We start from the raw sequence: 22810 nt of genomic DNA, 5'->3' as shown, positions 1-22810 counted from the left end.
GGGCCAGACTGTGCAAAACAAACATCCACTCATTTGTAGTCATTTAAATATGTAAAGCTAGTCTTTGATGTTAATACACCATTAAAAAGAAGCTGGGAAGTTCACATGTCTGTTCCTGTGTCATTTGTCAAGCAGCAGAACAGCTCAAAGAGCAGCTTGCTGGTTTGCAGCATCAAACCCCCCTCAGCAACTTTGGCATCCTGCAAAAAATTTTGCTACCTGACACCTTCAAATGTCAAAGGACATGAAAAATCCATGGGAGGAAACTGCATGTGCAGAGCTCATGCCTTCCTGTGCCCTCTCTTGGTTCTCCAGCAGCACCAGCAATGTCGTCCACATGAGCCTGACTCCGATTCTTCAGAGTCCTTGGGGATGGAGGAATGGCTTCATCACCCTGGCAGTCAGAGTCCATGCACAGTGACCATATTTTCCAACCCTGGCGATTATGTTTACAAAAACCTTTGAATACCAGCACAGTTAGGAAATAGTTGAATGTTTTGGGACTACAATCCTTAAAGTGAAAATGGATTTGTCATTATGGGGTTTACTTTAGCATCTTCCAGCCAGGATCAAGGTGATAACAATTAATCAAAATCCTTAAACTGTTCCTGGAAGCAGCTTGTGCAGCATTTTAGTTTATCTTCTGAAGTCTTGTTAATTGGGAAAAATGTGCAGCAATTTTACCTATTCATCTATAAGGCAAGCTGTGGCTGCTCTCATTTCGCCCATTTCTGTAGTGAAGAGCTTCAATGAAATATCAGGAAATCATCAGTGCTTTTCAAAAAATCAAACAGGGTAACTGAGGCATTTGAAACTGTTTTCAGCTTGAAACAGACAGTTGTGCTGATAGCACATACCTGATTCAAGTTATGGTCTATTTTTTACCTATAACAAGTAGGACACGGGTACAATACATATGCTTTTGGCACAGACAAGCGAACTGCATTCCCATTTTTAGGGGAAGATAGACAGATCCTCATTAGCATTGCTGTATTGATATAACTGAGGCAACATGCAAGGCATACACACACTGATTACACTGCGGTACTGTGATGAAAGCCAATTTTTTTTTTCCATAAATAGGCCAAGTTAGTGTTTTATCACCGCTGTTTTAACTGCTTTCTTAAGAGGCTTCTTCTTTTCTTCTGGCATAGAGGCAGAGCTGCCTTCAAAAGAAGAAAACCAGGTGCAATCTCTGCAGCCACTGACTTTTCATACTCAATTTTATCCTCATCTTTCTCCTTTCCAAGAGTTTTGAGGGGCTTATTATTATAACAATAATGACCATTTTGTCTTTGCAAATATTTGTCTCTGGCTACTTTTAGTCTATGGCTCTCCCAGATCCAAGTCAATTCCTCCCACAACAGCAGGAGACCTGAATCAGGAAAGCCAATTTCTCTTTTACTGTACAAAAAAGTCAGAATTATATTTGTCCTCTTCTTTCAGGAACAACCCCCAGCACTTGGTTTTGGTACTAAAACCATAATTTATTCTTAGGTTACTGAACTAATATCTGGTTTGAGCATCAGTAGGCAGGGGCAGAGCACCAGGCACAGCTGATGGGTGCTACTCTTAGTACCAAATACGTCCTAGATATCAGAAATTGTTTACACTGTTTATAATTTTCCAGCTTCTAAATATAACTCTCCAGTATGCACTGTCTCATCTCCAAAATGAGTAAAACAAACACCAGAAATCAGGGAAATATCTATTTTCTGCTTTTAGACATATTGTTGACTACGTGAGAGTGGCAGACAAAGACTACATCAATAAATTTGTGCATAAGGAAATGAATGTTCATGTAAATAATTTTGATGAATGTTAACTAGCTGCACACATCACAAGGAAAACATCAGGGAGGTTGTTTGTGGAGGCTAAACCAAATATGTTTGCTTCATGCTGTTCTTTTATGGTCATTTTTATTGGAAGCACAGTTTATAGACGCATAGCAATAATATATTTTTCATTGTAAAAGCATGTGTCTTTGGAAACAGTATCAGGCTCTCTGCAGAAAAAACAAAGTTGGTCAAACTTCACAGTTATCAACCAAGAGTTGAACATATTCCCTCTTCTGGAATGTCTTGATGTTGTTTACGTGCACCTTTCTGGTAGTGATTTCCAGTGCAGCAAAGAATAATTAATTGCTACAAAGTTGAAGGTAGAAATTACATCAAATGGGATTTTGCCAAGAATTTGGCAAACAAACTGCTATTTATTTCAACATTTTCATCATGGTGAAGGGAAAATGTTCTTAGATGAAAACTTTTCTGCCTGGATTATTGAATGACACTAAAACTGTGATGAAAAGGATGTAGGCTTGCTGGAGTCTTTCTAGTTCACATGGTAGCATTTCCTGGCAGGAACAGTCTGAGACAGCTTTCTAACCCAATCTTCAAAGAAGCTTCACCTCCATCTCCAGTTTTTCAGTTGCTTTCATGAAAAACTCTGCCTCCGTGAACAGAAAAATACGATTTTGCCAGTGAAAATTTGGGTGCATGGGGCCATAGAAGTGATAGGCACTGTATTCCTGGGAAAACAAATTCTGTGCCAAGGAGGAGAAGCACTCTTCTGTTCCACCGCTGAGTGGGACAAGGACACCAAAGTCACGGGGTCTGTGATTGAGATCCACGTAAACATCTCAAAGGCAGGTGCCAACAGGATGGTGCACCCAGTGACTGGATGAGAAGCACCAGACATAAACTAAAACACAAGAATTTTAACAACATGGAACCATGGAATATCCAGAGTTGGAAGGACCCACCAGGATCATGGAGTCCAGCTCCTGGCCCTGCACAGACACCCCAACAATCCCAACCTCTGCATCCCTGAGAGCTCTGGCAGCCTCAGGCTGTGCCCATTCCCTGGGGAGCCTGGGCAGTGCCCAGCACCCTCTGGGGAAGAACATTTCCCTGATCTCCAGCCTGACCCCGCCCTGAGACAGCTCCAGCCGTTCCTTGGGTCCAGTCCCTGTCACAGAGAGCAGCGATCGGAGCTGCCCCTCCACTTCTATGGGGACGAACTTCTTTCCATGGAGGGTGGAAGAGTCCTGGAGCAGCTGCCCAGGGAGGGCGTGGAGTCTTCCACTCCAAAACATCCCAAAACCCCTTGTGTCACCTGCTCCGGTGACAGTCCTGCCTGGGCGGGGGAATCGGACTGGATCATCTCCAGAGGTCCCTCCGAACCCCATCGATTCCATGATTCTGTATTTGTACCTCTCTGACCAGCATCGCCTGGTGCTCCCCCGCTCATCACCCCCGCCCTGCGGCACCGTGGGCCGTGTGCGGGATGAGCGATGCCGGCACCCCGGTAGCCCCGCATCCCGCCGAGGCCCGGCGGCTCCTCCCCCGCGGTGACGGCCCCGCTCCCGCCCCGCCCCGCCCCGCCCGCTCGCTCCCCGAGAGGCTGCTCTGCTCTTTTCCGCTCTGCTCCTCTCCGCGCCTCGTCGCTCCCCGCCGCCGCACACCGCCTGGGAGCTGCCGCCACCCGCGCCCGCCTCCTGCTCCAGCCCGGAGGAGCCGCTCCGAGCGCGGCTGCCGAGGTGAGCCCGGGGCAGCGCGGGCCGGGGTTCGGGGGAGGCCCCCCCCATTCTCCGCGGGGCCGTTCCCGCCGCCGCTTCCCCTCTCCCCTCTCCATTCCCTTATTTCTTCCATGCCGACCTCCCCTGCCGCCGCCTCCGGGTGATGTTTTATTCATGGCCCGGCGGGCTTTGTGCGGAGCGGGCTCGCCGGGAGCGCCGGACCCGCGGCGGCGGCGGGGAAAAGGCTGCGGGTGGGCGGCTCGGAGCGGGACTCGGCTGCGGCTCCGCGGCTGGGGCGGGAGCGAGCCTTGCGAGCCGCTCTCTGGCAGGTTTTATACATACGGCTATATGTATCTATTTAATATCCGTGTTCTCTTTCGATGTTCGGCAGCACCGTATTGCAACGCCGCCCGCCCGTGCGCCGGGCGGCACTTACACCATCGCCGAGTTAACTGTAGATGTCAGACTGTGCGAGCATTGGGTGATGTCAGATTGGTAATAACGCGCAGGAGTGGGAATTCGGTGCGGGCAGAGCGTGATGGAGACGGCACAGACCCAGCTGGCGCGCACAGAGCCGGCGGAGCCTCTCTGCCTCCCCCTGGGCCTGCTGCGGGGGCAGTGCCCCGGCGCGGGTGGAGCGTGGGGGCACTGCGATCATTAGCAATTATTTGTGGGTAGCTGCGGACTCGGAGGAGCAGATATTTATGCCTGGAGCAGCGATACTTGGCTGGCTTTTCCTTACAAAAGCTATTCAGGCGTGTGTTGGTTCGAGAGTCGTTGGCTGATGCCTGTCTTGTCCGCAAATTGTGCCATAAGGCGGCCTCCTCGAGTATCATCCGTCCAGAGGAAGAATTCTGTTTGCTGTGGAAAGGTGGCTGTGATCAATAGTCGGTTTCATGTTAGCTCCCAATATCACCTCTTGATTTCTCCCAAGCTGATCATAGACCAGTGAACTAATGCTGAGAGATGCTGAAATGTGTCCCTCACCTTATGCAGTTCTCCATTCGCCTGCCCTTCACCTTCCCTATGCCCTGGTTGGTTGGATTTCAGTGGAAGGATTCTGGTCCTGAGTCTGTTCAAAGAAATCTGCGTGTTTTGGTTTTGCTTTTCTAACTTGCTGTTTGATAATAGCTGTAAGGCTGAAGATCCCCGTGCATGGGGGCTGGAGGTGTTTGCCCTTTGGTACGAGTGAAGTGAACCGGTACTGCTTGATGTCGTTTAACCTTATATTAATCTTAGGCGTTGTATGATGAGGCGGCTTGATTTGTTTAAGGCTTTGTGATGATGCAATGCAATAATAATTATAAATCTTCTCATTGTCTGAAGAATCTTTAAATACTACTCTGTCTTGGGAGGTACTTCATGTGTGTTTATTCCTTGGAGGCGTGGGCATGGATGAGCAGCGTTTGATATTAATCATCTTCATTTTGGGGTGGGAGCAGTTTGGCACAGGTGCTTTAAGTTGTAATTTATGGGTGTGATGTCATGAGCTAGATAAGCTTTCATGGGATCTGCCATGTAAATTATGGCCTTTGTTTATATACGTGCAATTACTTGTTTTGAAAATCTATGCTGTTGAGTTTGCTCGCGAGCCTGCACCGGAGCTGTGAATAAGATCCAGCAGAATGTGCTCTGACTGCACAATGGGGTTCAGTGCTTGAACACATTTAGCTCTGCCTTGTGCTCGCAGCCTGCTCCAGCTGGGAAGGTTCTCTGTGGCAGCTGTGCATTGCGATGTGCACGGTGGTTGGCTGCCAAAGCAGGGGTCAGGTGCTTCGTTTATTTTCTTCTTTCTCTGTGATCTGGTTCGCTCTGTTTTTCAGAAGAAGCGGGGTGCTGAAATGACTGATTTCAACTAATGTGTGCCAGAGAGAGCAGCAGCTTGGTTATTTCAGGCTGTTGTGGTTTGTTACGCAATCAGATTAACAAAGGTTGAAATGATCATTCAGCTTTGGGTAAACACGATCTATAGAGCAGCGTGTATTAGGGCGGCTGTTTACATCGGGCAGATCTGCTGCAGTTGGTGTGTTGCAAACATTGGATGGAAACACAGTGAGTGGACACAGACACGTACTAAATAAGTTTTTAGCAAACTCCTTGGGATTATAATGTACTTACTATTGATTGTCTGTGCTCCAGGAGCTTCTGCAGTGCCTTAGGTGCTGCCTGCACACATGGGCAAACTTACTTTCAGCTTCATTTAGTTGACAGTCCAAGGCCTCGGCGAAGGTCTTTGTGCACAGGCAGTGGTGCCTGGGGTGCTGTGCAGGCTCTGGGCTGCTGCAGTCCAGGCATTGGGTCAAGCAAGATGACCAACATTCAACTGGAAGCTTCCTAAATTAAACAAAAAATACAATTCTAGCCACGTTTGCTGAAGCTGGCGGCCCCTCAACCGGTCCATTATTAGTTGGCCATTTCTTGTTGTTGTGGAGGCAGCGCTGCTGCAGGAGAGGTTCTCAGCAGATCTCCCCGGATCTGCTCAGCGCGGCGGCGATGATGCATGGGCCATGCCACCAAGGTCGGCGCAGGCATTGCCACTGTGCCGGAGGCAAGACCCTGCCTGGAGAGACAGAAGTGAGAGGGGAATGGGAAGTTGGGATGGGAGGGAAGTACCTGGAGCGCGGGGAGGAGAGGGAGGTGTTGGTCAGGCTGGAGCTCTTCATGTGTGTGCAGTGCCTCCCTGGGACCCCCATCTGTGGCTGCACTGTGGTGGGCTCACCTGGGCTCTGCTGCTCTAGGAGTGCATCTCGTCCTAAAAATACAGGAAGTGGTGACATTGAGTGTTTGGGGGAAAGGAGGAATAACCGACTCCTGCAGTGAGTTTTCCAGAGGCCTTCATGTCGGTGTGGAGCCTGAGGCCTTCCAGTCTTCCTCTCATTCAGGAAGAGGTAAGGGTCCCTTGAGGTTGTTGCTTTTCCATCCTCTAGCAGGGGATGGAATAGGACTGCACTTTGAGTACACATTCAGAAATACTCTGGAAAGAGTTTATTATTACTGTAACTTATTTCCTTGCTAGCTGTGTTTAATTCTGTATAAGCAGACATGTAATTGCAAAGGGATTTCACAGGCACTTGGAAATGTCTGTCGCTGTGCTGCTGGCTGCTCTGTGTGCTGTATAACTAACATTTGTGCTAAATATACACAAGCATATTTTGGGTACACTGGAATTTAAAGAGGTGCTTTGGGGAATAGGTAATATTATTAAGGCTGTGTTGTTGTAGGATGTTCAGAGGAGGCAGTGTGGAATGTGATACGCAATCAGTAATGTGAAGACTATTTCTCTTACTGGCGTTGGTTTACTTCAGCTTTGATTTATTAACAGGTTGGTATCTTGTCATCTTCAATCTTGTGAAGTAAGAGTAGTTATTCTGTGTCAGACTAGAGGTCAGTCTAGCTCAGTAACTCATCTGATGGGTCCACTTCCGGATGCATAGAAAAACTGGAATGGTGAAGCTCTCCTGGTGAACCCTTCTAGCAGTCACCGCTCTAAGAAATTTTTGGGCTGGCAGTTCCAGGGAGGCTGTTGTGTTTAATAGCTGCTGTTGGATTGTCTTCTCTAAAAAATGTCTTAATTTGTTTGGAAAAACTTCATGGTGTTAGTGTTCATAACCTCCTGTGCTGGTGAACTTCTGGTATAATTGTGCACTCTGAAAAGGATTTGATTTCATGTTATAGTTTGCCATTTGAAGTGCTTGTGATTTTATCTGAATTCCAGAAGAGTATCTTTCTTTTCACACAGAACTGAACTAGATGTGGAGATGCTAACAGGTCTTAGAAGGTATGTGAAGATAAGTGCTTTATATTTGCAGTGAGGTATAATCCCACTCTGTTTACAGTCACCTTTCATGCATAGGTACCATTATGGCTGTCATATTTAGGTAACTGCTGGCAAAAAAATGTTCAAATACATGAAGTGATTTCTGTAGCTGCGGATCCTGGACATAGATTGTGGTAATTCTTTGTTCAGAACCACTCAGATGGCAAGAGAGTTGCTGCAAGCCAAAGAGCAATTTCAGCAATGTTGTTGGAAGATTTACCAAAGTATATCTTTGCAAGGGATCTGGTGCAACATTGTAGGGGGATGTGGAAGGATGCAAAGAACAAAATTTGAAAGAATTTAAAAGCTTGGAGTTAAGTAGTAGAGATTCCAGTAAGTGCAGCATGATGCAGTAAAAGCAGTAACTCAGTCCCTGAACTGTTCTATAGGTTGCTTTCCACCGTACCATCCTTGACCATTTCAGGAATAGAGGGGTGTTAACCAAGTTGTGGTTTAAACTTCACATTTTCTTTGTGTGGCAGCGGAGCAGGATCCTTTGGCTGTGAATTGATGTACAGTATTTGCTTTTGTACTGGTGGTTCAGGAGTCTGTCTGGGCTACAGGAGCCCTCTGGGTCACAGACTTCTGGTGGTAATGGCAGTTGTATTTGTTGTTTTAAAAGATGCTCTTCAAAGGTTGGTAATTTGTTATTAGAATCATACAATCACAGAGCATCCTGAGCTGGAAGGGACCCATCAGGATCATCCAGGCTAACCCCTGGCCCTGCACAGACACCCCACCAATCCCACCCTGTGCATCCCTGAGGGTGTTGGCCAAACACTCCTGGAGCTCTGGCAGCCTTGGGGCCCTGCCCATTCTCTGAGGAGCCTGTTCAGTGCTGTTATTGTGGCAGTTTCTGAAATCCTGTTAGTAAAAATGGGTAGAATTTTCATGTTTTTAAAGCAAACAGAAAATCTTAATCTTGTCATTTCTACTGTTATTCCACCCTTAAGCCTGTAAATTTATGATTAAAGTGGGTGGAATTTCAGCCTGACAGTTTACGGGTGGGATAATAGTAGAAACTGACTAGACAAACATTTTCTTTTTGTTTTAAAAATAGAGAAGCTTACATAATGATGCTATACACAACAACAGTATATGCATATGGATAAGATTTCTGAAACACTGTTAATCCAACAGCATCCCTTGCCTGCATGTCTGCTGTTGCATGCTTCAAAGGAAGGTAGTTCTAGAGCGAAGAGATGCCAATGCCAAGTGATTTAACTAGAGTATTGATCCAGTCCCAAGCAGACTTGGGGCAGGGCTGTGTGTTAGGTTTGGAGAAACAGGTTTTTAAACCTTTGTGACCTCCTAATTTGTTATCTGAATAAGAGAAAGCCATTCTCCCTCTTTTTTTTTTGTGCAGTCCTGTCTGTCTGCCTGTGTTTTCAGTTGTTTGCAGAGATTCATGTCTCAATGTGTGGCATGTGTGTGGGAAACCTGAGGTGTGATTTTTTTGAGAATAAAAAAACCCAAACTAGTAAATATGTCTGAAAGTATCAGGATGACATCAGAGGCTTTTCTCTTGCTATGAAAGTGGCTTCAGTTTGTTTTCCTAATGTCTCTGTATCTCTAACAGAAAAGTGTAGACTTTATCCATCAAGTTTGGAAATGGATAAAAAGCAAGTTCAATTGAAATACATACTTAATAAGGAAGATTTTCCAGGATCTATATATACAGGTGGGCATTTTTCCAAAAGTGTGTTAGGTGTTGAGGCCATAAGAATGTTACTGCTAACCAAAATTCTAGCCCTGAACGTATCTATAAATACCATAGCCTCACCCCTTTGGCTCTGTGAAATGATATGTAGCTGGAATAATTTCATACATCAGGATATAAAAGGAGCTTGGTGAACTTGTGCTTTTTTAATAAACAAGGAAAAGTTTATCCAGGTTGCCCAGTTTATCTACACAAAGACAGCTCTTTACTTGGGGAGGGGGAGTGACTTACCTCTTAAACTTTTCTCCTTAGGATTATTATCTCATCCTGTCCCAAGATTTTATTAATAAAAGCAAAACAACTTTAATGTTTATGCATGTTAGGCAGACAGAGCTCTGCGTTTCGGAGTCATGGCTAATTAGATTTGTGAAGCCTGTGCAATTTTGGATATTGGGCAGAGAGATTGTTTTTGCAGGAAGATACAGAGGAAGAACAGATTGCTCTCATTCCCTTTCTTATGGTGGCAGCAGCATTTTCTGTGTCCTGTGTGGGTTCATGATGTTGGTGTGCTGTTTCTGCGGAAGCAGGTTCGTTGAAGTTCGCCTTTGTGTTCGGAGAATTTCTTTTAAATTGCTATTCAGTAAAGCTCTGAGTGTCAGATATTTGCACATCTCCAGTGGGAAGGAGTCTGAGGGAAGAATCAGTTCAAAAACCAAAACAAATGATGTCTTTTTAAGGGCTGGTAATGGGCTGTAAGCCCATTTCTGCTTCAACTTTGAGGGATGACTAAGATGTTTCTCTGTTCTGGCAATACCCACTTTGGATCCTGCTGCTTCATTTTGTCTCCAGGCCTGCTCACCCCAGCTGCATCTTGAAGGGAGCCCAGCAGTAAATGCAGCGACAGACTGTGCAGGAGTCTTTTGATGCCGATGGATGTGCCGCCAGGGCGTTCTCTGAGCTGGGTATTTGAGGCTGTGGTTTGGGCTGCTGAGCGTGGCCTGCCATGTGATGCTGAAGGACAGGCTGCTGCTCCTCTCTTCCCAGCGCAGCTGTGCCTCTTACGTGCATGCAATAGCTGTGGTCTGGTGGATGCCCAGAGGCTCAGCTTTCCCTTCGGAGCCTTTATTTTTGCAGAGATCTGAAATAGCAGAGCTGAAGCTGCTGAATAAGCCGGACTGAATCCAGGGGAGCAGATCTGGCTTGAGCCTTCACCCACCACAGAAATGTGGAGAGGAGAAACTCCTGCGACGGAATTGTTTGATTAGTGGGTGAAAGGAAAGCCAGACAGGGTTTTCTAGTCCCATCACTATTCTTTTTACCACTCAAAGTTCTAATGGAAATAATTGTTTTTTCTTATGATTTATGTTTTTAAATTACTCCATAGTTTTCAGGTGTGGGGGTCTATCAGCCAGTGTTACTGGAATTAAAATCAAAACCTCCCAATGAACAAGCCCCTGAGATAATTTGTTTAAGAAAATAATAAGAGGGAACTGTATTTGTTCTGCTTTGGTCATGTCTGATAAGGTGTGTCTTTGAGATTAAAAAGTCCTGAGGCTTATGGGAGGAGTCTCATGTGCTTATGCTTTTGTCTCCAGCGTTGCAGCAGAGGATGCTAATTAACCACCAAACAAATTGGGTTTGGGGAAGTTTGCCTTTGCTATAACAGTGAAGATGTTTTGTTTGGGAGAGCTGCACAAATTACACCCGCAGGCATTCACGCAGAGATAAATCAGCCCCTGGCTGCCCCAAATCTTCCTGCTTCCGTCGGCAGAAATGTGCTGGAGGGCTCTGGGAATGGCAAGAGACAGTGAGCATGTTCTGGAGCAGATCGTGTACAGACACAGCCCTGAGCAAATACGTCACAGCGAGCAGTGACTGTGATCCCAGCACAGAGGGGCTCCGTCAGTGGGACAGGCATGGTGGGGTGAGCAGCTCGAAATGTGGGGCTGCTCTGCTCCTCTTCCCCGACTACAGGACTCTGAGCTGGATTTTCCTATAACTACCATTCTGCATATTTGGCATTTTGGCAAGAGAAAGACTGTTTTCTGAAAAATCAAACATTAAATCATGGAATAAGAGGCCTCAGGCTTAGTAACAGCATTTAGGAGAATAACAAATGCTCAGCCTCGTGAAGCTGTGTTTAGTTGTACATTTATTTGGGGATTTTTTACAAGCATAATGGAAAATTATGCACTCGACTCTTCTCAGAGTTGCCGTGGGATTCAGGGGACCTAATTTCCCTAAGACTATGAAAATCCCAGGCTTTGCCATGTAATTTTTGTTTGCCTTTACACTTCTGTGCTAGTCTCTGAACCTTCTTTCATCCACAGCAAATGCTTGGGTGCTGCAACAGAAATAGTTTAAAAGCCAATGATTTGAGAGAAAAAGAGCTGGAGCTTCTTAGATGTCTGGGGACTGGATGAAGTAGGATTAATCTGGCATTAAGGCAGAAATTTGTGAGAGAAGCTTGGTCAAGTGAATGGCTGGAGAGAGGGGGTATTCATGAAGTCAAAGTCACTTCTTCAGCCAAAGGGGGATCAGGTCGACATCTTTCTGACACGGGGTTTTGCCTGGCCTCTTCCACAGACTCCAGGTAGCCATCACATACTTACTGTGCAATTGCTTGGTGTTCTGAGAGTTCATGCCTTAAAAAAAGACTCTGAGTTAGCAGCTTTCCAGAAGGTCATTGGAAATTTAATGCTACAGTGTAATGAGGTTTGTGAGTTACCTGTAACGCAAATAGCAGTGCTGACAAGTTGCTTTTCAATTATTAATTCTTGTACAGTAAGTTGTTGGCCATTAGGATGGGTTGTCTATGCAAAGTGGCTCCATGAAACGCAAATTATTAGCTTCTATGTGGGTCAGAAAACATTGCATACTTGGTGTAACTCCTGTTGTTAAATATACTCCTTTGCTAAGCAAATAATTTAAGCACTGGTTACTCTCAGCATTGTCAAAAACATCCATGAGTTCTTGCTGAGTGTAAATAAAAGCGTTTCAGCTTTGAATGATGTGTGCAGGATTTGGCTTAAAAGCTATTTTTGGGCCCCAGGCACAGCCCAAAGCTGGGGGATGTACGTGGCTCCGCTCCTGGAATGGCGTCAGGATGGAGGATGACTAAGTCACCCCTGCAACTTCCTTGTTGCTCCTGCAAGGTGGTGATTTATGGCAGCTCTGTGTCAGCAGTAAATCGCTGCCTGCCTTAGCTGGGAGTCAGGGCTGTGGCCTGGGTCCCTCCTGGCTCCTTCCCACTCAGCAGCTAGTGAGGCTGGAAATGGGGCCCTCGCCCTTCCTGTGCCGCGCCGGCCAGGCCGCAGATCCTGTCCTCCTGGATACGTGGGATTGGCATGACATTCCCACCGACTCAGGGAAGATTGGCTGGGCAAGGCCTCGGGGCTCTAGGCTTCTAGGGGCTCTGAGGCTGAAGCAATAGCAAATGTGGCAGAATCAGTACATTGTGATGTTGCTGCTGGGTGAAAAATTGGTCCAAACCCTTGCAGGCCCTGCCCTGGCTTTCCTTTGCGGGCAGAACAGGTTGGGCAGCAGCACAGGGCTGGGGAGATGACACAAAACAAGGGGCGGTTCACTGAGGTTGTTCATAATTGTGACGACTCAGGGGCTCTTGTTTTTGTGGGGTTGACAGTGCCTTCAGTGCATGAAGAGGGATTTCTTTGGTCATGTTGTGATTAGTAAAGCAAGTAGTTGTTTTGCTGCTGGCTTTTCCCTCCCACCTGGCCTCTGAAAGAAAGCCCAAGGTGCAAACCCCTACCAGTCTAAAGACCTGGTTTTGAAATAAAACACTTCATTTCAGGTACAGGAATGATCTGGATGTTGGTGGAGACTGATGGCAATGCCTCCTCCCTTCTCTTCCACCCTGCTCTCCCAAGAGCTAGCGCTATTCTGGGAAAGCACATGAAGAACCCGCTTGCTCGCTCTTATCGTCACAGCCCTTATCTCTTTAGTGGAGAGTAAATAACCAGGATAATTGTTGTGTTCCTGTATGTTTTGTGCCTTAAGCCAAATGCAGAAGAAACAACTCTCTTTTCTGGGGCATTTTTGTCATCATCCTATGGTTTGAAAAGGCACAAACAGGCGGTTGTTTGCCATAATCAGCTGCTTCCTGAGGAGTCCTCTCACCAAGCAGGAGGCAAGTTTTGATGCAGTCCTGGTCAGAGGCAGAGGTGGGAGGGAAGATCCTAGGTGAATTAACCATGCCATAAGGATAAGGAAATTATCCACCAAAATCTGTGGGCTTTCTGAGCATGTGGGATCAGCTCCACTTTTGATCTTGGTTGTGAATGATGGGTGTCATCAGGAATAAACACTGCAAGTAAGAGTGGAGGCAGCCCTGAAGACTTCTGGATTTCTCTTCTGTGTGGTTGCAACCTGGTGAATGGCACTGTCCAGTTTGCTGATAGATTGTTTTAATGAGTAAATTAGTGACCTCTGTGCTTTTTTAAGTGTTCAATTTCCCATTCTTCTTTTCCATGTCTATAATTTTCTGTTCCTTACCTGCTGCCATCTCTCCTGACATGTCATGAATTTTTGTGTTGAAATGGTTTTATTGCTTTCAAAATACTGTGTGGCTGGGTGGAAGAATGGAAGTAGCATGTGAGCTTCAGCCTGCTGCTACATGGCCAGTGAAGTCAAACTCCGGGTTAGTATCCATATCCAGGCCTTTTCCAGGTGCAGACTGACCTGAGGTGTGTGCTGACCAGTGTTGAGGGGAAAAAACCCCAGTGTTGGAGGAGTGCAGGGACTCCTGATCTGTCTCATCAGAGTGCAGGACTGGTTTTGGGCCTTGATTTGAATGTCAAAGCAGCGACAGAAAGCAGAAGATGGGAGTGACTTTAGCCCTTAAGGCAGCGTATGCCTATTGGTGGTAGGGGCTGGAAGTTGTCTCCATTTTGTCATCTCTACCTGGTCATTAACCACCAGGCTGAGTAGGTTGGAGCATTTGAGGTGCTCTAGGATTAAGTTTAAAACTGATGGAAATTACAGCGGGCTCACAGGCAGCACCTTAGACCTTGAATTGTTTGTACTTAACCTGGAAAAGTGGGAGTGCTGTGTGCATCTGTCTTTGGCAGTTTCCCTCGCTTCTGTCCTGTTTGCTGCTTTGTTTTGGGGAATATTGGGGGGAAAAAGAGAATGTGCATGCACTGGTAAAATGCCTTCAAAGCCTGTGATAAGGAGGAGAATTGTACGTGCTTCCAGGTACTGCTGGAATAGGAAAAAAAAGATATGGGGTAGGGAATGGTGCACCAGCATGGGAGTTGGGAGACCACAGCTCTTTTTCCCAGGGGGCTGTGGAGCTGCTGTAATGGGATTTGCCCATCCAGGCTCTCAGCAGCCACAACAGTGTCTTTGTGGTAAGACTGAGCTCATTCTGTGCTTTCCTATCACAAAAATAAAAACTGGTTCTTTTTCTCAGCTTTGACGCGGAGTTTCTTGGGTTTTGTTTTCTATATATTTTTTTAACAGAATAAAATCTGGTTTATTTTTCAAAATCCTTTGATCAATTTCAACCTGAGTATCTTAATTCTGTTCTCATAACAGATTTGCCTGTCAAATACTATTTCTAAGTTCTGAATTATGAAGGAGAGTATTTTCTCTTGCTGTCTATGACAAGTACTAATGCTCTCAGTGCAGTCCCGGGGCTGGGGTGTGTATCCCTATTTCTTGATGTTTTTTGAAGCTTCACTCCGCAGGGTGAAGGCAATGCTGATGGACTGCATAGTTGTATTGCTAATAACTATAAACAGCAATTCTGACTCACTGGTCATGGAAGACAGAAATACAATCAAATATTGTGGCTATGTTAATTTGTTTACAAATAGGAAAATTGATGTAAATATCAGCGCAGATGAGGTTTAGCACGTCTTTCTGGTTGCCCTCTTGAGAAGGTGTATGGCTCCCCTACACATCTGGTGTTTGGTTGTCCCCCAGATACAGCACCCCACCACCTTCCTACAGTCCCTATGTACCTCATACAGACTGGAGGCTTCAGGTATCTTAGGCTTAGCATGGACAAAAAATTAACGTTTAGGAAGAAGTTCAGAGTAATGTTTGGTGACCGTGATGCCCAGCAAAGGAGGTATTCACAGATGTTCATAGCATGGCCTGGGTTCGAAGGCACATTGAAGAATTATCATTCCACCCCCTGCCATGGGCAGGGGCACCTTCCTCCACTAGACCAGATTGCTCCAAGCCCCACCCAGCCTGGCCTTGGGTATTTCATGTTGGCTGACTCTTCATTTTGGGATAAGAGCAGAGCCTGAGCAGGTTGTGTCCAGGTCAGCACCATCCAGAGCTGGTGTAAGTAAGCAGAAAAATGATGTGAAGTTTGGGAATAATATGTTCGTAAATGTAACAAACAAGGAGGTGGCAAGGTGGAGGGTTGAGATGGAATGTGAAGAGCTAATGGCACAAAGCTGGAAACGTGTGCAGGAGAAACTGAGACAAGGGCTAGCAAAACCAAAAGGAGGCACTTGCTGTTGGAACGGAAATTGTTCCGTGAGGGTACACATGTGCTTTACATTGCTGTCTCAAGGCATGTGGTCAGGGGAGAAATTATCAGATGCTTCCTTCTCCTGACCTTCATGCGGTGTGGGGTATCAATAAAAGCTTTCTGAGTGAGGGCTCAGGGCCACAGCTGATTTCTGTAGGCTGCCATGGCTTTGTGTTGCTTTTCCTCTTTCTGTACCCTTCTCCTCTAATGAGTGACATACAGTTGGGCTGAATCCAGGCAGCAAATTCGTCACTTGAATCATGCTGAACAGCACCACTAGGTATGTGCAAGGCAGAAGAGGAAAGATTCAGTCAGGGTTTTTCTTTAACTCTGAAATATTAAAGATCAGCCAAAAAGCTTGTAGATATTCCAATTGTGAACTGCAGTGATTTTGCTTAATGTGCTTTACTGATCTTCCTGTCATGTTTTCCGAGGGGAAATGTTAATATACCACTTAGGAATAGTATTTCTTTTGATCTCTGGCTGCACCCCTTGTTTGTTCCCTAAACCTTCTCACTTTCTACCACAAACCACTTAGATAACTGGTGTTGCAGCAAAATAATCACCACTTATGTTAGATCCCTCATTCTCAGCAGTGCTGGTTTGTATTCTGGGATTTGATTGCAAGACAGACAAGTAGATAAGTATGTAAAAGGCAAAGCAACAGCAACAAGAAAAAAAAGAAATTGTATTTGATTAAAATCCATTTCACTGTGGCACCTTTACTATAGCTAATTGGGTGTGTGGTTTTGGGGGAGAACTGAGGGTGTGGCTGAAATTTAATGGATGAGCCTTCACTTGTTATACTTGGGATGGGGCTTGATGGAAGAAATCAGTCTCCTCATGGCATGGCTACACTGCTGGGAACAAGGGAGCACTGTGTGTGGGAATACAGTGATTTGTGATTCCAGTAGCTATGTCTGGTTATAAAGGCCCTGCTCTGTAGATGGAGGCTTGTTGGTATTTCTGTTCTGTGTCCCCACCCTGTGCTCTGTGGTGTTGCAGCAACCCGCAACAGCCAGAGCAGCGTGCATTTCCATGCAGTTTCGTGTTGCCACTTGTGCTGGTGTATCACATGGCGTGTTTGACAGGAGAGGTCCTGGCAGGACACCAAAGAACAGGAGCTGTCTTGTCAGCAGAGATAGTGAAGGGAAGGCATGGAGTCTGGTGCAGCAGGGCTTTGTGTCCAGGACAGAGAGCTCCAGTGCTGGTTTTGGGCTGGGAAGCTTGTGTGTGTGGTGTCTGCAAAGTCTTAGGCAACGTAAAGTTGTTTCATGGGATCATCTTTATTTGTTTAAAATTTGAAGGAGTTTCTTAGAAGCTCTTAAGAAATTTCTTGGTTAGCTTTACTTTGAAGTCAAAATGATGTTCTTAGAGGGTTTCCTCTCACCAGCACTAGCACCATTTCCCATTTACTCTTCCCTCATCATGTTACCTGTTGTATTGTGTTGGTGCAAGGAAACCCTGGATGAGATCAGATGCTGTTCTGGGAGGTGTAGTCATGTCTTTCAGCAAGGAGATTGGCTTCCCAGAGCTCACAGGGTGGGGAGGAGGGAAGGAACAGGGAAATGGACAGGACAACCCACCAGGTTACGCCATGATGATCAGTCTCTGTCGACTTGCTGAGTTGCACTTACTTCAGCTTCAGTTACACTTTGAACACGGAAATGCTGCCCTTATGCTTGGGTTGGGGTAGGAGGGAGTGTTCTTACATGGTGCTTTCTGAGTTCCTGTACCCTTTCCTGTGTGTCTGTTTTTGGTTTCTCTTGAGTGCAGGATGAAATGGACTTCATGGACCCAATGTAGTTGTTGGGAATAACTGCATTTTCAGCTTGCCTTTAAAGTGTTGGGTGGGCTTGTGGGGTCTGTGTAGAATGGCTGGGGGGGTTGGGGGATTCCACTGAAAGCTTCCTGAAGAAGGCATGGCTTTTTTCTTTGTTTCTGCACATTCCCAGCTGAGCTTATTGGATAACAATAGTTTGAGAAAGCAATGGAATATAATGAAAGTTTGCTGTCAAATTTGAAAAAGGCCTGTTTCTTCCATGGATATAAGAGCACGGGGATGGAAAGGTGGAGCTTTCTTTGCCTCTTCTGTGCTACTTGTCCTTTGCTTTCCTGTCTGTGAAATGGTGTGAAAATGCCAACCACCTCTGTTCAGCACATGGGGACAAAGGAGTAAAAGTTCAGATAAATTGCAAAGTGTTTCCACATTCATAAAAAGGAACAACTGTTCTGTTGGGTTTGGGGGGGTTGCCTGTCTTTCATTTCTTTTACATTGTTTTCTCATCTTCCTCTCCAATGAGTGCTGAAGGAAGTGCTGGTATTCCTGCAGTCTCTGGGGAATGATCATCTGTTAAGGGACTGACAGTCTAATTGAAATGGTGAATTTTGAGCACTATGAGAGCACTTGTTCCTTGTGTGGTATTACTCAGTGTCTGTTGTGTACAAATGTTTGCAGTGACAAAACTAATTTTCATGTTTATACACTTAATGATTTGTTTTGGTGAAATCCCCTTATTTTTAGTCTCTTTGAAGCCAGTAGAAAAATTAGTTTACTTTTAGAGTTGGTCACTTTTTTTAAGATTGGGGGAAAAAAAGTGCAAAGCCTGCAAGTAGCATTTTTCCTCATATTTTCTGCCTACTGAACTGTGCACAGGCAATCAGAATGTTTTTTTTAGTCCTAATATAACTGGTATGGTAAAGAAGCACTTCATTCTGTTCTCCATCAGATTCCTGCCTGAGGATAGCATATAATGACTGCAGTGATGGGGCAGAAGCTCTAAGAACAAAGGGTTTGCAATGTCCAGTCACCTGAAATGCCTCTGTGCAGATGTGGGAACAGAGATGATAGGAATGCACCTGTTCCTCCAAAGGAACTCTAATCAAAGTTGCAAGTTCCCATAACTGAAGGTATATTTGTAACATTGATAATAATGTTTATTGAAGGTTTTAAGTACAATCATAGAATCATTAAAGTTTGAAAAGACCTTTAAGATTGAGTCCAGCTGTTCCCCCCACTCCACCACTAACTCATGTCCCCAGGTGCCACGTCTGCATGTCTTGTAAATCTCTCCAGGGATGGTGACTCCACCCCTGCCCTGGGCAGCCTGTGCCAGTGCCTGACCACCCTTTGAATGAAGAAATTTTCCATAATGTTCAATCCAGTATTCCCAATCTCAGCCTCCCCTGGCACAGCTTGAGGCTGTTTCCTCTTATCGTGTCCCTTGTTCCCTGGGAGCAGAGCCTGACCACCCTGCACCCTCCTGTCAGGGAGTCGTGGAGAGCCAGAAGGTAATAGGGATAAATAAGTAGTAGGACAGATGTCCAGGTAAGTACCCAGTGTCCTCTGATGACCCTCAGATTAGTGTTGGTGACAGACAGGGACACTACCTGCCATTCCAGGTTTGGGACCTGTTGCATGTCCTGAGTTAATTAGTGCTTTGTGTGCAGACTGGATGGGCTGGCAGCAATTACTGCGGTGCCTTTGCCAGAGGAGTCATGCACAGCTCTGTCAGGGTTTTGGGAGGGCAGGGGTGTGGTGCACACAGACCATGGCAGCAGCAAGCAATGACTTTAGGTTGGGGTTTTCTGCTGGTGGCTTGGCACCAAAGCCCTCGCTTACCCCTAACTTTCACTGTCCCCCCATTTTACATGTGTTAATTTGCTTTAGCCAAAAGATGTTGCTGCTGAACTTGTTAGAAGTGGAAGCCAATCTAAAAACCATGTTGTAGCATTTGTACACATTCAGACACTTAGTCTGAGGTGATCTTCAGAAATACAACACAACAACAGCAGCAGCTGTGCTGGAGCTTTGTCTGGAGCTGTGGAAACCTGTCCTGGCTGTGGGTTTGGTGTCAGCAGTTGCCCTACTCTTGGTGGCTTTCAATTCTCCTTTTTCAGCTTTGTGAGGGAACAAACCTCAAGCAGGAGGAGAAGATAAGTGGAGACTGAAATGAATATTAAGCACTTGTAGATTAATTTCACTGACAAATAAAATTGCTGCTTGATTTCTGTGTGAGGAGTGTTTGCCAGAGCCTTGCCACATTCTCCCAAAAAGGAGCTGGAGGATGTTAAGCACTAACCCTGCAGCATTTCACGGGAGTTTATTCTGTTGTTTCAGTAGTGACTCATCTCCAGAATGATCCGTCCTCTTCACTAGATATATGAGGGGGAAAAAACCACACTGAAAAAGGTCTCAGAGCTATCTACAAAATGCAGTGTCCTGTCCAATTATTAGTTAAAGCATCTGAGTATCTCAAGCCCTTAGGCAATTTTGAGAGTTATCCTGCCAAAAGATGTTTGCAGTCAATCCTGGTTCACTTTTGGTTAAACATCCTGAATTTTTTAAAGGTTGTGGAGTGAGACAGAAGTGGTAGGTATAGACCGAGCAAGGAGTGCTATGTGTGATTCTCTGAATGGACAGAATTGTTGTTTTTGAAACCTCAGGGGTTGTTAGAACATCACTTTTCCATTTCTTTACATCACATCTTTGGCTAAATGACCTGAAAATTAAAGATCTAAAGATCAGCATTCCAGTGTATTTGTTAAATGCTTTGCTTCCTGAGGTGGCTGTTCAGAAAGCCAGTTTTCTTCCTGTCCCTACTCAGCATCCTCAGAAGGCAGCAATGAGTACGAAAACAGGAAAGGGGAATGATAAAGTGTGGGAATCAAGGGAGTGCTGAGTTAGCAATGCCAGGAGGAAACAGCTCTAATGACAGCCTTGCCACTGCTGATATATGAACTGGAGGTGAACTGACTTAAAATACATCTGAAAATGGAGTTCTCTTTCTTGTCAAGTTTGTTTGTGACCTTTTCTAAAAAAATTTTAATGCAATGAAGTAGAAAGCATGCCCATTTTAGTGACTGAATGCTGGCATTAGTGTTTTAGCAAACACAGAAAATATATGGACTACATTATCTAAAGGGCTCCTTAGCGTATCATCTGCGTGCAGAAGAAAGTGATGGTGGTGATGGAGGCTGCTTAGAAGTCCTGTGAAGGACTCTGGCTCCTTTCTGCATTTCTTTTTCTTTCAATTTTTTTCTTCACAAAAAAAAAATCCCTTGTTTTGGAGGAGGTGATTTTCTCTCTGTCTTAAGTCCTTCAAAGCAACAAAAAATTACGACTTTTTCCCTATTTTATTATGGGAAATTTTTGTCAGGTATCCAGCCAGTGCTTTTGTGAAGTTCAAAACACATGTGAAATGGTGGAAGGCAAAACTAGCCACCAGTGACACTATTTGATCTAGAGAACAGGCTGTTTCTGAGAAAAGTTGGGTAATGCTTGACTTGATTTTGTTTTGTTTTGCTTTGGTTTCTTGGCTTCCAAATCAGTGTTGAAAAGTACCTGCCAACTGTAATTATTTTACTGGAAGTTTAATGCAAGGTCTCGTTTTACTGGAAGCCTGGAGGAGGGGAGGAGACAGCTGGAGAATGGCATCTGATGGGGAGCAATGGTGATGTAAAGCATATTTAAGATAAGTGAACTTGTTAATAAAACAAGCATACAGTCCTGCTTTTGGCCCACCATGGGCCTTGGAAGTACTCGTGGCAAGCTGGTCACTCGCTGCTGGACCAAAAGTCTTTGCTGGTAGTTTTGGCTGTCTTTCAACAGACTCTCTTGTCATATGGGTAACTTTGAGCCCTCAAGCTTCTTGTGATTGAAGTGTGGGTGTGCTTGAAGTGCTTTAGCTGAAAAGAAAATCAGAAGTAATTTGATAGGGAGATGGAAAGTATTAAGTTGCTTAAAATGCTAACTTTCCTCCTGGGATTCAGGTTTGCTGTTAAAAGCTTGCTATTGTTATGGTATTTCTCCATCAGGGAACTTCCTGAAACAATTTCAGCATTTTGAGATGGGTCTGCTAAAACCTTCCTTGTCCAGCTTTTCTCTTGAGAAGGACAGAAATTAAAGAGAAGGGAGAAAAAAGCAGATTTTCAGAGACAATCAATGCAAAGAGCAGGCTGTATAGGGAGGATCCAGTTTCTCCCAGATTGTGTGATGCTCTGTGGTGGAGATTCCCAGAAGTGCAGGCATAGAAATGTGCCTGGTGTGAGACAGGTGAGTTACACCTGATGGCTTTGCATCCAGCAGAAACCCAGTGATTTATCTTTGCTACCAAGAGAAATGGTTTGAGAGGAAGCATCTGTTGCTCTTAAAACTCGATTTTTCAGATACAATCCTGGTCTTCCCTCTGGAATTCTCCTCCTTGTGTTCAGGGTGACCTGTGTTCATCTTGTGGGTCACTTATTTATTGAGTGAAAGATCAAACCCCCATTTCATATTCCAAATCTTTCATTTAACTTTACTCAGCAGGTTATGGAGTGTACCTCTGACTTCTGGTTTTGATACCTGTCACAAAAGCACATGAGGAATTTTAACTGCAGAACTGATACATTTCTGGAATTGATAAAGGATTGATGTTTCAGATGTGCTTTGTGGGAAGTGTTTACAGAGCACAGGGGCTGTGGCAGGAGCAGTTAACATTGCCTTTTAATAACTGAGGCCAAAGTGTTTGGGAAGAACACAGTGGGAAACTATTTTCATGTTGTTGCCAGAGGGAAAATGGCATCCATCCTATGAGCACTGGGCATGACAGTGACAGTGCTGAGCACAAGGCAGTTCTGTAGCTCGCTGTGAGAGTGAAGAAGAATGAAGCGGAAGGTGAAGGGTGGAGGGATAGGGGACTCTCCTCCCTCATCCACTTTTTCTTCAGGGAAAAGAAACCCCAGACCTACAGGTTTTCTCAGTTTACGCATTGAGAATAAACTTGTAAAGGTGTTTATGAACCACAGGGTTTATGTGATTTGTCTGATTAAGCAAATCAGCAGAATCTGCTTGGGCTAGGAGCCAGGGAGGGTATGCTGCCTTTCTTTAAAACTGCAGATAGAACCTTGAAATTAGAGGTTGTTACAAGTCCCTCCAGCATGTTTCATATCATTTGATATTTACACCCTGAGAGCCAGTCTAGACTCTTCCCAGTTATGTACAGTGTCAATCACTGTGTGTCTCTCCGTGTCAGTTTGTGTATATAAGATTCATCCTGATCTATCTGTATCTCCCTTTTCCCCATGAAACTCCCCCCAAAACGCTTACTCTCTTTTCCCATAAAACTGCTCCTGCCAGCAGCCTGGCAGTGTACTGAGCATTGGTTTTGTCTATAAGCATGGAATGTTTTAGCTGATGCTATAGGCTTGCTGCAGAGACCTCAGCTGACTGGATCCACTTCTGGAAACCATCTCTCATGGTTTAATAGATGTTGGGGGGGATGGGAGGAGAATAAAAAAAAAAAGTAAAATCTGTGGGTTGAGATA

General features: G+C 45.2%; 1 protein-coding gene across 2 annotated transcripts in view; it reads left to right on the top strand.

The window, feature by feature from the left end:
- Positions 1-3385: 3385 nt before the first annotated feature.
- The window catches only part of C8H1orf21 (chromosome 8 C1orf21 homolog), a 107187-nt gene continuing 87762 nt past the window's right edge, over positions 3386-22810 (top strand). Inside the window, exon 1 of one of the 2 annotated variants that reach the window (XM_085068700.1) lies at positions 3386-3538. The gene's annotated coding sequence lies outside the window, so the exon portion shown is untranslated. The remainder of the gene's footprint in view (positions 3539-22810) is intronic. The other variant, XM_085068701.1, reaches the window with a different exon arrangement.

The sequence above is a fragment of the Lichenostomus cassidix genome, chromosome 8, assembly GCF_008360975.1.
Source record: "Lichenostomus cassidix isolate B80296 chromosome 8, HeHo_3.0, whole genome shotgun sequence".
Taxonomy (NCBI): Eukaryota; Metazoa; Chordata; class Aves; order Passeriformes; family Meliphagidae; genus Lichenostomus; species Lichenostomus cassidix.
Note: the sequence above shows the minus strand (reverse complement) of the source record. Positions and strands in the feature narration are given on the sequence as shown.